Below are 16,316 nucleotides of genomic sequence, written 5' to 3' on the forward strand. Positions count from 1 at the left end.
AGAAAGAAGGACCAAGAATGTCAGAATGGCAATGTCCGCTTCACATATGATACTTACCTATACATGAGAGAAACCATATGCAACTAGCAGGATAAGAAAGTTGGCAAGAGACAAATCATTATTTTTTTAAAGAAAAACAATTACTTTTTTTTAAAAAGGTCCACAATTTGCCATATTTTGACATGATAAAGAATAATGAAGTTGTTCCTGAAAGTATCTCCATGTTCTATATTTCTCATATTTTGACTATTACAAAAAGACGGAATTATAATAATAGTTTCATGAATGAGAAATAAACCAGTTTTTTCTTCCCAGCTTTCAATGTATCTAACCAACATGAATAAATGACAGTTACAGGTAATAAGGCATTTTTCTGGGTTAATACATTAATATTCTAAGGTTTAAGCTTACACATACGCATATATGCTTTAATTTTAGGGAACGGTGATAAAAGACTTCAGTTTTCTAGAATAGCAGTTGGTAGAGTCCTGTGAGGTCTTACATACCAATCTAACCTGAGTTTTATAAATTAAATAATAATTCTTCGACTTTCAAATCCATAGAGAATTCCAGGTAAGTTCCAAGGTCCTCAAATTAGAACCAGGTTTTGAATTAGAATGTGTAATACTAAAAATCAACACCCCTCTCATTCCTTCTAAACAAATTGACAGTATAAAGCAAAACTGGACGTGAAAGCTTTACATAGTAGCTTATCTGTATCAGTTTCTTCCACTTCATTGTCCATATCATGACAGCATTCCTACAAGAACAGTAAACACTGCCATCAATTTTCTCTCTCTTGCAGAACTAAAAATCTTCACTATCAATCTTTTTTCTCTTCCTCAACTCATCACAACTATGTGGTCACACTATTTCAGAAATAAAAATACTAACGTCACATAAAAAGTCTGAAGTTCATTTTAATAAAAAAAAAGTAATATCAATTTAGCTTTCTTCCAATAATTCCCTCTCCCGTGAGGTAATTTCTATATGAAATTGTATGAAAAGTTATTAATAAGCTTAGCATGATTACAAAAAGCAGCAACTAAATATTGTGTTGGCTCTGGTGGAATAACAGACAAATATGCTGGCAGCATGGAAAGAGACCTAGAAATAGTCACAAGGAAACCAAAAGAAGATCAGGCAGTGTGACCTACAGAAAAGAGTGATAGAGTAGAAGCCGGAAGAACAGAGTTCCAACCTTAATACTCTATTTTCAAACTATGTCCTTTCTGAACCCACATAAATAAAATCAAAGTATTAACATCTATTCTTACTCCCAAAACTCAAATAAAATAACAGATGCAAAGTATAATAGGTGGTATTATTTCATGCAGTCATTGGAAGCTTCTATTCTCACTCACTTCGCAATATGCTGCAAATTGGTTTTCCAAATAAATGAAAATATAAAAGGTCATTTTACATCCTTTGTACGAACGAAATAACAATTAGTAATAAGAGTTTGTATACTTCCTAGAGGAATGGAGAAAAAAATAACATTTATTTACATGCCAAATTATAGGCACTTTTTATAACCACACTATTTCATAGACAATTTTGACCCCCGTTTGCAGATGACTATCAACTACTACTATGAAGCGGCCAAGCTAGGGTTTAAATCCCGGTCTATACGATTCTAAAGCCTATACTCCTACCACCAGTCTCTGCTATCCTCTCTACTGATGTATGATTAATTTTAAGTGAAACTCATTTCTGTCATTTCTTGAATATTATTATGCAATAGTTGATCCACTACTAATTTCCTATGAGCAAAGAATTGGCAATGGTAAATTAAGTCTAGATGAGGGAGAATGTGGTGAGAACATTTTCCTCCTTTACTAAAACTATTCAGACAAATTAGAAATGTTCTAAAGCCATTTTCACTAGCTTGCAAATTTATGTTTGCTGCTAATATATATTATCTCCCATATAGTATATGATTAGCTTTCTAATTTGAATACCAAATATGACCGATTGCACAAGAGCCACTAAAGAATGTATGGACAGCATGCCAGTACTAAAATTGGTACAGTCACTATGAAAATAAGTTTAAATTATACTAGAGAAATTCACATTTGTGCACCATTATTTGCAGTACAGAAAAATTAGACACAAAAGAATGAAAATGTCCATCAATAGTAGGAACTATTAAGTAAACTACACACACACTATGAAATACTATAATCAGAAAGAATGAGAAAAATCTGTATGCCTTCATAGGCAAGATACTGTTGACTGCAAAACTGATTGTGAAATTAAAGGTACCACTTATGCTATGGAAATCGTTTGCATGTCTATCTCCTGTACCTGACTTTGAGATTGACAGCAAAAATTCTGTGTATCTGAGTTAATTTTATGATTTTCACAGATTCAAACACTTACCACTCAAAATGTCTCCTAGCTGCCTGTCCTATTTACCTATTACTCCATAACAAACCACTCTAAAACTTAGTGGCTTAAAATAACATTCATTTTATTGTTTCTCTTTACTTTTTTGGCAAAATCATCTTCTTGAGAGACATTTAAGTAATTTTTTCTTGTAGTCTCACTCATTGGTATAATATTGTATTCATTGGGTGGTTGGAGCTGGAACATCCAAACTGGCTTGACTCACATTTCTAACACCTTGGTGATAAAGGGTGGGCTTAGCTGGGATACCAGGGTGGTAGGGCCTCTCGTTCCCCATGTATTCTCAGTGCTACTCCCTCTTCAAGTGGTTTTTCAACTTGGTCACTCCAACAGAATAGCTGGACTTCTTACATGATGGCTTAATGTTCCCAACACGTGAAGAAACCAAAGCTGTCACACTGTCTTGCCTAGAACAGATGCAGTGTCACTTCTGCTGCATTTCATCAGTTAAAATGAGTCACAGGGTAATATAGATATAATGTGGAAGAGTGTGACTATCAGAAGGCATATTTCATTGACTATCAGAAGGCACATTCATTTCATATTTCATTTCATTGAGCCAGTCTCCTAAGAGACTAGCTACCATAGTGCTTACTTATCAGAGAGTCCAAGCACATAGTACAATTAATTGTTCCATTGCAATGGAGCAGGTGTGTACAGTTTAGAGATGGCAAAGTCAGCTCTTGGCTGGACTTTAAGCAGCAGAAAAAGTCTAGAACTAGCCATCACAATTGCTAAATGATCCATCGCTGCCTTCCTCTTCAGAATAATCTCCTTCAACTCTCCAATAAATTCACTAAACTCCAGCTAACACAGTCTCTTCTGTTTCTTCAAACCATAAAGCCGTTTACCTTTACTGCTTAATGCAGGTGAAATAGTTATTAATAATTACATTAATTTTTATTAATTTTATAAAACTATAAAGCATATGTAAGCTGTAACAACTATTCTAATTACTCCATAACCTATGTCACTTCATCTCTTATGGGTGCTGATAACAATGTAGATATACTTGAGAGGTTTTCATCAGTCCAAAGCAACTTCTATAAAGACCAAAAATGAACAATAAACACAGGTGGCATAACAATTTATATTTCGTTTTGGGTCTGAAATGTCAGTGATTTAGATCTTTCCAAAGAGAAAACCTGCATTCTGTTGAGCGGCACGGTAAAAGTAGGGCAATCTGTTTCAATTACCCGTGAAGAAATAATCCTCACTAGGATGCCCATTCTAGGATGGGGACAAGTCAAGAAATAGGGGGAAAAAAAAATCATTCTGTCTTTTTAAAGGAACACAGATTTCTTACAGAATTCACAGGAAGTCACAAAGAGTTTGGAAGAAAAGTCCACTGTCTCTCTCTCTCTCTCTCTCACACACACACACACACACACACACAAATGGCATAATTTAGCCCTAACTTCTCCAAGAATTAAAGAGGAGTTTTAAAAAGTATTTAAATAAAAGAATCCACGAGATCCAAATAACAACACACCTGGGAAACTTCTTGGAGTACTAATTCTGTATTGTCAGATTTAATAGAAGAACAAAAAGATGTGCTTGAGGAAGATGTCTCAGATTAGTAGGTGTCTAATGAAAGTATAAAGAACAGAGCCAAAAGTAGGCCAACTTGCTGCATTGTGTAAGAATAAGACCAGCAGGGAAACAAATTTCAGAGCAGATAGTGATCCCTGGAAATAGACAGACTTCCATGATCATTAGGACTCACAGTTCATTGCTCCATATTCTTCTCTGCTTTACTAGACAAAAAAGGTTCCTGAGTGCAAGAGCTATGAATGGTCACTAGAAGCTAGCATTTATTCATTCAATGCCAATTTATACTTATTGAAAGGCTTTCTATGTGAAAGGATGATAGACACAATGAAAAACAAATATAAGTGTACCCTGATATTCTACCAAAGAGCTCTTTGGTAGACTTCTACCAAAGAACTCTTTGGAGCTTCAGGGGAAGAGGTGGCAGCTGGAGAGAGAGAAAAAAAAGAAAGATTCCTGCCCTTGGTCACTCTTCCCTAATCCTTATACACTCTCACTACAAATATATGTAACTTTCTGGCTATTAACAAACTTCCATCATGGCCTCTGTCCTTGAGATGAGTATAGAATGTTGAACAAAAGAAGCAAGTTCTCTGCCCTAACAGAACATCAAGGTGGACATAAGTGAGTCATTCAATATAGTAAGCACTTAAAAGTGTAACTATAAATTGGAACAGTGATATGAAAGTAGTACCTTATGACTGATAACTTGGAAATACAGGATATGAGCAAATCAAGTAAGCTGTCTAAAAACAACTTAAAAATATAATCCTCACTTTTCAAATCAACAGAAAACAAACCATGAATTTCAAACAGTTTTAATATCCAACCATAGAAGACTGCTGAAATCAATTATGACTTATCCACACTATGGAAAACCCTCCAGCCTTTACAAATTATGTGGTAGAAGTATCTTAAATAACTTGGAACAATTTTGAGATATCATTAAATGTAAAAGCAAGGTTCAATTAAACACACAGATATGGTATGATTCTAATTTTAAAATAAATGTACATATTCGTCTATAACACACATACATTTATTAATTTACTGAAAGCATATAAACTAAAGTGCCAGTGATTATCTTTGAGTGGTAGGTAGATTGGGGTGACTTTCATAGTCTTCCTTGTGCTTTAACAATATTCTACCACTGTAGAAGATGTATATTATCTTTGTAGTAAGAAAAAATCAGTCATTTAAAAGCTAAAGTAATTTAAGAAACAATTAATTGTGGAGAAAGCTCTGTTGGGAAAACCACTAAAGATTAGCCTTTATAAAGATAATGCTAAATAAAGCAATTTTACTTCATAATAAAAGCTCAAAGAATAAAGCCCTATCTCATTAATTTAACTTAACCACCTGAAATAAAAACCAAGTATAAACATGATTGCTCTCTCACTTTCTTCCAAGGGCCTTTCACCTAGATCCAACTACAAAACCATACAAATTAGAAGATGTTACTATTTTTCAATAGGTGTTTAATAATGTCTGGTACTACTATATACAAGAAACTGTTTTTCCAGTAACTCTTTATATGATTACACAGGGTTGCATTTTGTCAATTACCTCCCATCTCGTTCCTCTAAACTCCCTCAAGTTAAAGGTCATAGCTTAACTCATTTGACTCTAATGCCTCTCTTGAGTCTAAAATAGAACTGAGCTAAATTAATAAATATTTGAACAGAGTACCATTATTTGTCTGCTAATATAGTCGCATGGTGCACTAGAATTCTATTACTAAAAAAAGTGTAATTCTTTTAAAAAACAAGACAATAAGCATCTCAAATCAAATATAAACTATGCAGTACCTTTTTTTTTTCTTTTTTTTTAGACAGGGTCTTACTCTGTTGCCCAGACTGGAGTGCAGTGGCGTGATCTTGGCTCATCGCAACCTCTGCCTTCCAGGCTCAAGAGATTTTCCTATTTTCCTGCCTCAGCCTCCTGAGTAGCTGGGATTACAGGCCTGCACCACCATGCCTGGCTAATTTTTTTTTTTGTATGTCTAGTAGAGAAGGGGTTTCAACATGTTGGGCAGGCTGGTCTCAAACTCCTGACCTCATGATCCACCCTTCTCGGCCTCCAAAAGTGCTGGGATTACAGGTGTGAGCCACCAGGCCCGGCCAAGCTATGCAGTAATTTATAACTTCAGACCAAATGCAGTTGTATAAGATAATTTATTTGAACTACTGAGATTAGAAAAAGAATCGTGTACGTGTGCGTGTTAGAGAGTTTGCATATGTTTATGTATTTAATTCTTGGTAAGCAAAGAAGTTTCTTCTAGTTTCTTCTATCTTCCTGATTAATGAAGTCTTGGTCACAAATCTTCAATTTTACTTTCAAACTGTACATGTAAATCTTATTATTCAGGAAGAGTAGTATTTGTTTCATAAAAGTTTCATTTAGTTAAACTTCTTGAAGATAAATCTAGCCTTAAAAGTGTCTTACTATTTTTCTGGCAGAAACTATAACTGTAAAGACAGAAAATAGATTTACAGAACATAAATCAATACTGTTTTAGGGCTCAATTTTACACTGGCAAAAACTAATTTAGTCTACTTGCTATCATTGGTTTCCAGACAAATCCAAAAGTTTTGACAGTCTTAGCAGTAAGCAAACCAAAGTGATTAATAAAAAAGATGCTACCCATGTAGCACTAAAAATAAATTTATGAGATATTCCTAAAACCTTGTTATAACACAATTCAATGGTGACAGAGAACCAAAGCAATAAGCTATGTTTATAAAAGCTATACCAGATATTTATACAAAATCCTGTATCTAAGAGGTATACTTGGTGATATCAATGACATCACTGAATAAATGTGATAGCCTTGAATAATTTCAGCATTTATCATAATGCTGTTGTTTATTCTTGTCATTTATAAAACATTTGAGGAAGAAAAAAATGTAAGACACTTCTGCCCAACCTAAATGTTATATCTAGGATCCTATATTTTCATTTGTAAAGTAACAAATGTATTCTCCAACTCTTTAGGACACCAGTTTTCTTCCTCTAAAACACATACATTTAAAAGACGGAAGTTTTATTTTGTTCCTAGTGATAAAAGTACATTATTTCAGACATAATAAATAAATAAGGGTGTTCTTACTGTTTTTGAGAAAATGAAATTATTTTTACTATAGTCATTATTACAAATGGTCAAGTCTCAATTGTTTTTTGTTTGTTTTTTTATTTACAGAGACAAGTTTTCATCATGTTGCCCAGGCTGGCTTCAAACTCCTGAGCACAAGTTATCCTCCCCCATCAGCCTCCCAAAGTGAATTGTTTATATTGTGGATAAAAAGTAAATATAATATACATACATAGTAACAGAACACTGTATATATTTTGTATATTCATTTACCTACATGAGGTAATGGTTACATCATTAAGGATGATAGATTCACCCTCCTAAATTACTATACCTAGTCTAATATTGCACTGCATGTACTGTTGACATCATCACTAAGGGCAGTTGATTAGAAAACAGAAAACTGAAGATTATCAAGCTACTTTGGCTATAACCTAAATCATTAAGTGATTCAGCTATGGAGAAAGGACACTTTCTTTATGTGATATACCTAACCAAGTGAAGACTTAACCAAGTATAGATATTTCTTACAAAGAATACCAACTTCCCAAGAAAAGTGCTAACATATACAATCAATTGAAAGCAATTTTAGGAACTTAAGTGTTAAATTCTGAAAACAATAAATTATGTAACAATAATAAGGGGAAAAGATTACTAATAGGTCCTTCTAAACAATTTATTCTGTTAAATTAATTTGATCCAGAATGTCAGTTTATTCATGAACATTACTTCACATAATTTATTCAAGGTGGAAGAGTATTCAGAATCCAGAAGAAGTACAGGTAATCAACTTGCTATAATTTATAAACAAAATAGTCTTTGAGGTTAATTTTCCTTTTCAGAATAGCTAAAAATAAGAATAATAATAATAATGGCATGATTCCTATAATCAGCAGAGATAATGGAGATCTGACCACATTTTAACAATGAAAAATATTCAGAAATACAGAAATAGCTAGTTATTCAATAAGCTGTAACTTACAGTGAGAGCTGTAACTCAGGAATCTTGACGCCAGTCTTCATCCCCAGTTATAATGTATCTCATTATTATTTAAATCTTTCATCAGTTTTGATAGTTCTACTAATCTTAAAAGTGTAAAATAAAACATAATGCCTTCATTTTTCAAAACACCTCCTCCCTAGATAGTTTCATGTTTCTCATTTCTCCAAAATCTAACTACAAAATGTCATTACATGGGTACAGGTTTAGAAATCATCAAGTTGCTAACCCATTATAGAATTTGTAACAAGAACTGATGTCCAGTATATAATAAAAATCACTTCTTAAATCGTATCTCTAAACCCAAAACCTTTACTGATCTTAGTTTTTCAGAGGTAACATGCAAGTATATTCACATCTCTGGCAGGAAACATGCAGCTCTAAAAAGCCCATTTCAGAATGAGAGTTTAGGGATTTTATTGGGAGTTGGTCACAACGGCAATCTCTGCCTTACAACTACCAAAATTTTAGACTTCCAGAAAGAAAGCAAGTGCTCATTGTAAATCACATGTGGAAATAGCCTGGACATAGTGAAACATCTGTATCAGTTAGGAACTGTTTCAGAAAATCAGTTCTCAGACATCAGCTGAGGGCCAACCTTGCAAGGAGGCCCTTCTAAGGACAGCAGCCTTAGGCCTGCCATGTGAATTTTTTTTTTTAAGAGACGGGGTCTCTTATGTTACTCAGCCTGGTCTCAAACTCCTGGACTCAAGCAATCTTCCTGCCTCAGCCTTCCATGTAGCTGAGTGGCTGAAACTATAGGTGCACACCAACATGCCTAGCTATTAACTCTTCCACATGTCAAATTAAAAAGGAAAAAAGGTAAGATCAAAAGAATCCCAATTTTTTGTTTTTGGGGAGTAAGTTTCAATATTCATTCATCATGTAAACTTTTAAAAAATAACAGAAGACTTTTTTTTTGTAATATGGGGTCTCACTCCCTGGCCCAGGATCACTGCAGTTTCATACTCCTGGGTTCAAGCAATCCTCCCACTTCAGCCTCCAGAGTACGGAGGACTATGGGCATGTGCTACCTTTCCCAGCTTATTTTTTTTATTGTTATTTTTTGTAGAGACGGGGTCGTGCCATGTTGCACAAGTTGGTCTCAAACCCCTGGGCTCAAGCAATCCTCCAGCCTCAGCCTCTCAAAAGTGCTGGGATTACAGGCAAGAGCCTCTGCACCTGGGCACAGAAGACTTTTTTTTAACCTGAAAGAAGAAATTTACCAAGAATAGCCAACATCTTACCAAAGAATCAAATGTAAGAAGCACTCTCATTAAACTCAGGAACAAAACAAGGATGACTCTACTACTGTTTCTATTAAAACACTGTTCCAGAATCAACAGTTTCTATTAAACATCGTACCCACTAAAAACAGCAAAAAGTTGAAGTTGAGAGACTGATTTACTCATACATTGGAAAAATAAATAGTTTAAATGGAAGCACATGAGTCATACAGATTAACAAGGATAAATATAAAAAAACTAACTTTTTTCTTAAAAAAGTAAATTACAAACTAAACAAAAAGAGGGAACTTCTTATGTGATTCTTAAATCTTTTTTTTTTAAACGTGAAACAAGGCAAAATGTTAACATATATTCAATCCTGATAGTGAATACATGGACATCTATTACATGCTTCTGTGTATTTTTCTATTTGAAATGTTCTATGATAAAAATATAAATTTTAAATACATAATGTTAAAACCCCGACAGTTAACTTTCCAGGACTAGGAAAACTGAACAAATCAATGAGTGCCTTTATGCTACCGCTTCTCAACAATCTTGGTTTTCAATTACTACTTAGCTAAATTATTTGGTTAACTCTTCTAGGCTGAAGGGCACTTTGATGAAGATTATGATTCAACTAAATAAACTAAACCAAATTCGGTGTCTAACACAGACCTACTTCTTCAATGTGCTTTTAATGCATTCAAAAGAAAGAAAAAATATTAAAAAATACTGTTATCTTTAGGGATTTTTCCTTTAGAATTTCAATCCAAGACCTTCTTAAGTCCATGCCAAACTGTCCCCTTGAGAATGGGACCAAGGGAACCAAGGAACCCCTTGGTCCTTTTGGGTTACCTTCCTTTTTAGGTTCTCAAATCAATGGAACATCTTGCCTTTCTCAAACTTTCTGAGAACTGACATATCCCTAACTTGGTCCATTATTGCACTCCTTGATTATAATTGCAATCCCAAAGTATAATGTAACATCTTTACTTCTTTCCAAAATTCCTGTTACTCCCTTTTCATTAATCACTTCTTTTATAGTGATGTAAATTAGCCCAGAGGTCCAGCATGGTGGCTCATGCCTGTAATCCCAGCAGTTTAGGAGGCTGAGGCAGGAGGACTGCTTGAGCCTAGGAGTTTGAGACCAGCCTGGGCAACCTAGTGAGACACCATCTCTATATAAAAGAAACTATTCGAACATGGTGGTGCACACCTGTGGTCCCAGCTCCTCCAGAGGATGTGGGAGGATCACTTGAGTCCAGGAGACTGAGGCTACAGTGAGCTGTGAATGCACCACTGCACTCCAGCCTGGGCAAAAGGGCGAGACCCTGTCTCCAAACAAACAAACAAACAAAAACAAAAACAAACAAAAAATTGGCCTAGAGAAGCAGTGTCCTTTTTTTCTCAAACTTCTGAAAAATAATCTTGTGATCAAGTCAATAATCTGACAAAAGCCTGAGCTGAATGAATGAGACTTCATTACCATCATTACTAACTTTCTAGATGCATCATTTTTTGTGATCACACAAAGAAAATAGCCATTTCCAGCCCAGGCATGGTGGCTCACACCTGTAATTCCAATGCTTTGGGAGGCCAAGGCGGGTGGATCACTTGAGATCAGGAGTTCGAGACCTGCCTGGCCAACATGGTGAAACCCTGTCTCTATTAAAATTACAAAAATTAGCCAGGTGTGGCGGCATGTACCTGTAATCCCAGCTACTCAGGAGGCTGAGGCAGATCTACTGGTTTTTTTCATTGCTTTTAAAGTATGTATTAGTAATAACTAAAGCCATATATCACTCGTAACTCCAATTCTTTCATAGCACAAATATGTAATGGGTGCTTACCATAGGCAGGTCACTGTTTACTGACTTAATGGGCATCGCCTTTTATGCCATACTTGAGGACCTGCACTGTAGACATTGCTTCATATTCTAGTTACCTTTTCTCATTTTCAATTTTAATCTTCTAAATAAGAACAATACACTCTTCATGCAAACACATTCTTCTCAATCCTTAAATCTTAAGCATATGTCACTGATACTTATTTTGGAAAGAGATTTCCACAAATAATTTAAAGACGTGGTTTTAGATGGTGATTCTGCAAGTTACCAAATATGTAACCACAAATAAACAGCTTAACTTCTCTATGCTTTCATCTTTTCATGAATTTAAAAACAATATAGTGTATAAGTCCTAATCCTACACTTCTCAGAATCAAATAAAAGCAAGTAAAAAAGTAATAACAACAGCTAACATTCATTAGTGCTCGGTATTTGCTGAGCAGGATGCTAAATCCTTTAAATATTTTATCATTTACAGTTAGTCTTCACAATAATCTCCAAAAACAGATATAACTACTATTCCTACTTTACAGAAGAGGATTTCATGACTTGGTAAAGGTTAAGTAGCTAGTTCAAGATCATAGCTGGGATTTGAATAAAAAATGGTCTCTAAAGCCATGATCTTAATCCCTTCTCTATTTTAGTTTGCAATCTATGCTAAGAGGTTTTGTTGATATTAAAGCACTTTACATATGCAAAGTCATTATAAATGTAGTTACTATTATTAGTCACAATAACATTAACAACAATAACATCGGGAACTTAGTAACACAGTTTTTTTTTTGGGTCTTCAACATTTAGAAGTGTGCCTTTGACAACGGTGAAGATAAAAGACTTGTACGTGTACAAAAAAACTAAAATCTCAGGGCTCCTCTAACCAGTGCTTTAGGACAAGTACCCATCTGATGTAATGGATTAATGCAAAATACTTTCTTTCAAGGGTAAATATTATAGTGGGTCAAACTACTTTAATCCCACTTTAGAAAATTAATTACGTGACCAGAAAATTCCTTGCTATCTTAATCTTGATTTTCACGGATTATTTTGTGATTGTGATAATCTGTCAATGTTTATTCAAAAGATGCAGTACAACCAGCATATTCAAGTAAATTTAAATTAAAAGGATACTATAAAGAAAGTCCTTTTGGCCAGGGGGTGTGACTCATGCCTGTAATCCCAGCACTTTGGGAGACCGAGGCAGGCGGATCACAAGGTCAGGAGGTAGAGACCATTCTGGCTAACATGGTGAAGCGCCGTCTCTACTAAAAATACAAAACAATCTAGATCCTTGAGGAATCGTCACACTGTCTTCCACAATGGTTGAACTAGTTTACAGTCCCACCAACAGTGCAAAAGCATTCCTATTTCTCCACATCCTCTCCAGCACCTGTTGTTTCCTGACTTTTTAATGATCGCCATTCTAACTGGTGTGAGATGGTATCTCATTGTGGTTTTGATTTGCATTTCTCTGATGGCCAGTGATGATGAGCATTTTTTCATGTGTCTGTTGGCTGCATAAATGTCTTCTTTTGAGAACTGTCTGTTCATATCCTTCGCCCACTTTTTGATGGGGTTGTTTGAGTTTTTCTTGTAAACTTGTTTAAGTTCTTTGTAGATTCTGGATATTAGCCCTTTGTCAGATGGGTAGATTGTAAAAATTTTCTCCTATTTTGTAGGTTGCCTGCTCACTCTGTCGATAGTTTCTTTTGATATGCAGAAGTTCTTTAGTTTAATTAGATCCCATTTGTCAATTTTTGCTTTTGTTGCCATTGCTTTTAGTGTTTTAGACATGAAGTCCTTGCCCATGCCTATGTCCTGAATGGTATTGCCTAGGTTTTCTTCTAGAGTTTTTATGGTTTTAGGTCTAACATTTAAGTCTTTAATCCATCTTGAATTACTTTTTGTATAAGGTGTAAGGAAGGGATCCAGTTTCAGCTTTCTACATATGGCTAGCCAGTTTTCCCAGCACCATTTATTAAATAGGGAATCCTTTCCCCATTTCTTGTTTTTGTCAGGTTTGTCAAAGATCAGAGGGTGGGAGATGTGTGCCATCCCATTACTGGATATATACCCAAAGGATTATAAATCATGCTGCTATAAAGATACATGCACACGTATGTTTATTGTGGCACTATTCACAATAGCAAAGACTTGGAACCAACCCAAATGCCCATCAATGATAGAATGGATTAAGAAAATATGGCACATATACACCATGGAATACTATGCAGCCATAAAAAAGGATGAGTTCATGTCCTTTGTAGGGACATGGATGAAGCTGAAAACCATTCTCAGCAAACTATTCCAAGGACAGAAAACCAAACACCCCACGTTCTCACTCATAGGTGGAAACTGAACAATGAGAACACTTGGACACCAGAAGGGGAATATCACACACTGGGGCCTGTTGTGGGGTGGGGTGAGTGGGGAGGGATAGCATTAGGAGATATACCTAATGTAAATGATGAGTTAATGGGTGCAGCATACCAACATGGCACATGTATACATATGCAACAAACCTGCACGTTGCACACATGTACCCTAGAACTTAAAGTATAATAATAAAAATAAATAAAAATAAATACATAAATAAAATAAAATACAAAAAAATTAGCTGGGCATGGTGGTGGGCGCCTGTAGTTCCAGCTACTTGGGAGGCTGAGGCAGGAGAATGGAGTGAACTTGGGAGGCGGAGGTTGTAGTGAGCGAAGATCGCACACCACTGCACTTCAGGCTGGGTGACAGAACGAGACTCCATCTCAAAAAAAAAAAAAAGAAAAAAAAGGCCTTTTTTAGATTTCCCAAAACTGAGAAAAATATCTCAGAAACCTTTCCAGCTGCTTCATGGTTAACTAAGAAATCAAATCAACAATATCATGAAGACTACTTAAATTTCCAAAGTACCTTGAAATGTGGTGTCCTAGATAGCAGGCACAAGTAATATGGTTACCAGAAAGACGTACTCACCCACTACAAATTTGTAAACTGGCACTCTAGATCAGTGCTGTCAGCAGACCTTCTGTCAATAACGGAAACGTTCTACATGTGCGCTATCCCACAGATGTCTTTTAGCCACAAGGGGCATCTGAGCATTTGAAATGTGGTTAAAGTGACAGGGCAACTGAATTTTTAACGTTATTTAATTTTAATTAACCCAAATCTAAATTGCTACATGTGACTTGTGGCTGTCATACTAGACACTGCAACTCCAGATTATAAAGGACTCCTAGAAGTGGTTGGCATGAACCTATTCTCAAGCAACAATTTCTAAATGAACTTAAAAAATCCAGCTCCTGTTTAAACCTGAGGTCTGGACCCTGGACCTACAGTGACTCCACACAGGCACTCTGTGGTTCAGCCTGAAACACCACCACATCTTACCACATCTTCCCTGCAACAGTGTTCACCTCTATATTCTACTCAACAACATTCCCATACCTATCTGTGTCACACAGACCCAAAGCATTTTTCATCTAATCGTTCCTTTCTCTTTGCCTCCTCTTAATCAAATTGACAGAAACTGAAGCACATTCCAAAGGCATCAAGCAGAGCTGCTAAAATGAAAAGCAGACAGTGGAGAAGCATGTTTTTGCACTAACCTTTCATGTCTAAAGACATGGATTCAAATATAAATCAAACACTAAAGCTTGGTAGTCACATCCAAAATCCCAGGTGGATATGCATTCTAGTCATAAAACTCTGACAATATGACAGGCTGAAAAACAGAGCAGATGGGAACAATGGGTAAATTTGTTCAAGTAAGGCCCACAACCACTAAAAGCCTGGGTCATGGACAATGAAAGTTTAATAAATGCTCCAGAAGTCTGGCCTTTTATTATTTTTACAAATGAATTCAAACGGAAAGACACTGTATTACTAAAAATTAATTAGGGAAACTCAGAAATGGGAAAAAGAAGAAAATGGGGCAGGTGGGGGGGGTGATAGTTTATTTAAATATATTCATTTCTTTCTGTTCCCTAATAGAAGTCTAAGAAATTCAAGTTACAAAAAATAATAATTAAATTAAGGAAAGCGGTTTTGCTTCCTTTTTTCATATTCATTTTTCCTTAAAGCAAAATTAGGCATGTTCACAAAATCATGTAAAATCATGAGAAAGGTTAATTCCGCTAAACTCATTCTGAAAGGGCTGGACTTTTAAAAATTGTCAAACTTGAAAAGCAGGTTTTTAAACTTCAGCTATTCATACTGTAGTCGTAATTCAACTGTAATAGGTGAGCAATAAATCAGAAGAGGGTTAAATCCGGCTTGTAGTGGAAGTTCTTTGCTCAATAATTGTCTAACACTGTCTTTTCACAGGCCATTAAATAGTTAATCTTCATTTCACAGTCCTGTTGTCCATTATCCCTAATCAAGACTGAAGTAGTTCTGTAAGTGACTAAACTTTCTTATACTGCAGTTTGAAGACTGTTACTATGCTACTTATTTAGGCTCATGGATACCATGCATAGTAAAAATGTTTTGCTATTATTAAGATTTATGTATACCTTTTTAGTCTTAAGTCAACTGTCTTCTCAAAAATTAGAAACAATCATGGCAAATTCACTGGATGGAAAATAAAAGTGCAACAAGAAATAAACCATACTTAACCCTCATATATTTGAATGCTAATTTCTTTTCTTAAAATGATAACATGAGAAATACAGACATTACATCTACCATCTCTGTTCCTTCTGTATGAAAATGGAAACAGGGAGCATACAAATACTTTCCCATGTTTAAAAGTTTATTATACCTAACACAATTTCAAAATGTTTTGAGAAAGAGAGTGACAATCTAACTGAACAATTTTTTTAAATGTGTAATCAGAAAAAGAGAGAGTGAAAGACAGCAGGCACTACTGTGGTACAACTCTAAGAACAATTTAAGTATCTAAGCATAATTTTAAGAATGTAAGTATAATATTAATAAATTTAGTCAAAATAATTCTAAGTTAAGGATATAATTTTAAGAATGTAAGTACCAAAGTATACTCCCTCTGGTAAGTTAGTAAATTAACTAAATTAATTTACTTTACTTACTCTTTTACTCCCTAGTAAGAGAGTAAATTAAGACCATAGAAGTATCAAACATATTTTCTCAAGTATAAGGCAAGACCATGTTTTAGGTGAGAAAGAGTTGTTTTTCAGGAAGTCTGTCTAAAAATGTAAGAAGCAAGCACTAATCAAACA

The 16,316-nt window shown here is 35.1% G+C and overlaps 1 protein-coding gene across 2 annotated transcripts in view; it reads right to left on the reverse strand.

The window, feature by feature from the left end:
• Positions 1 to 16,316, reverse strand: part of PIK3C3 (phosphatidylinositol 3-kinase catalytic subunit type 3) — a 130,151-nt gene that overhangs the window by 95,024 nt on the left and 18,811 nt on the right. The window lies entirely within an intron of this gene.

This window comes from Piliocolobus tephrosceles, chromosome 18, assembly GCF_002776525.5.
Source record: "Piliocolobus tephrosceles isolate RC106 chromosome 18, ASM277652v3, whole genome shotgun sequence".
NCBI classification, from domain to species: domain Eukaryota; kingdom Metazoa; phylum Chordata; class Mammalia; order Primates; family Cercopithecidae; genus Piliocolobus; species Piliocolobus tephrosceles.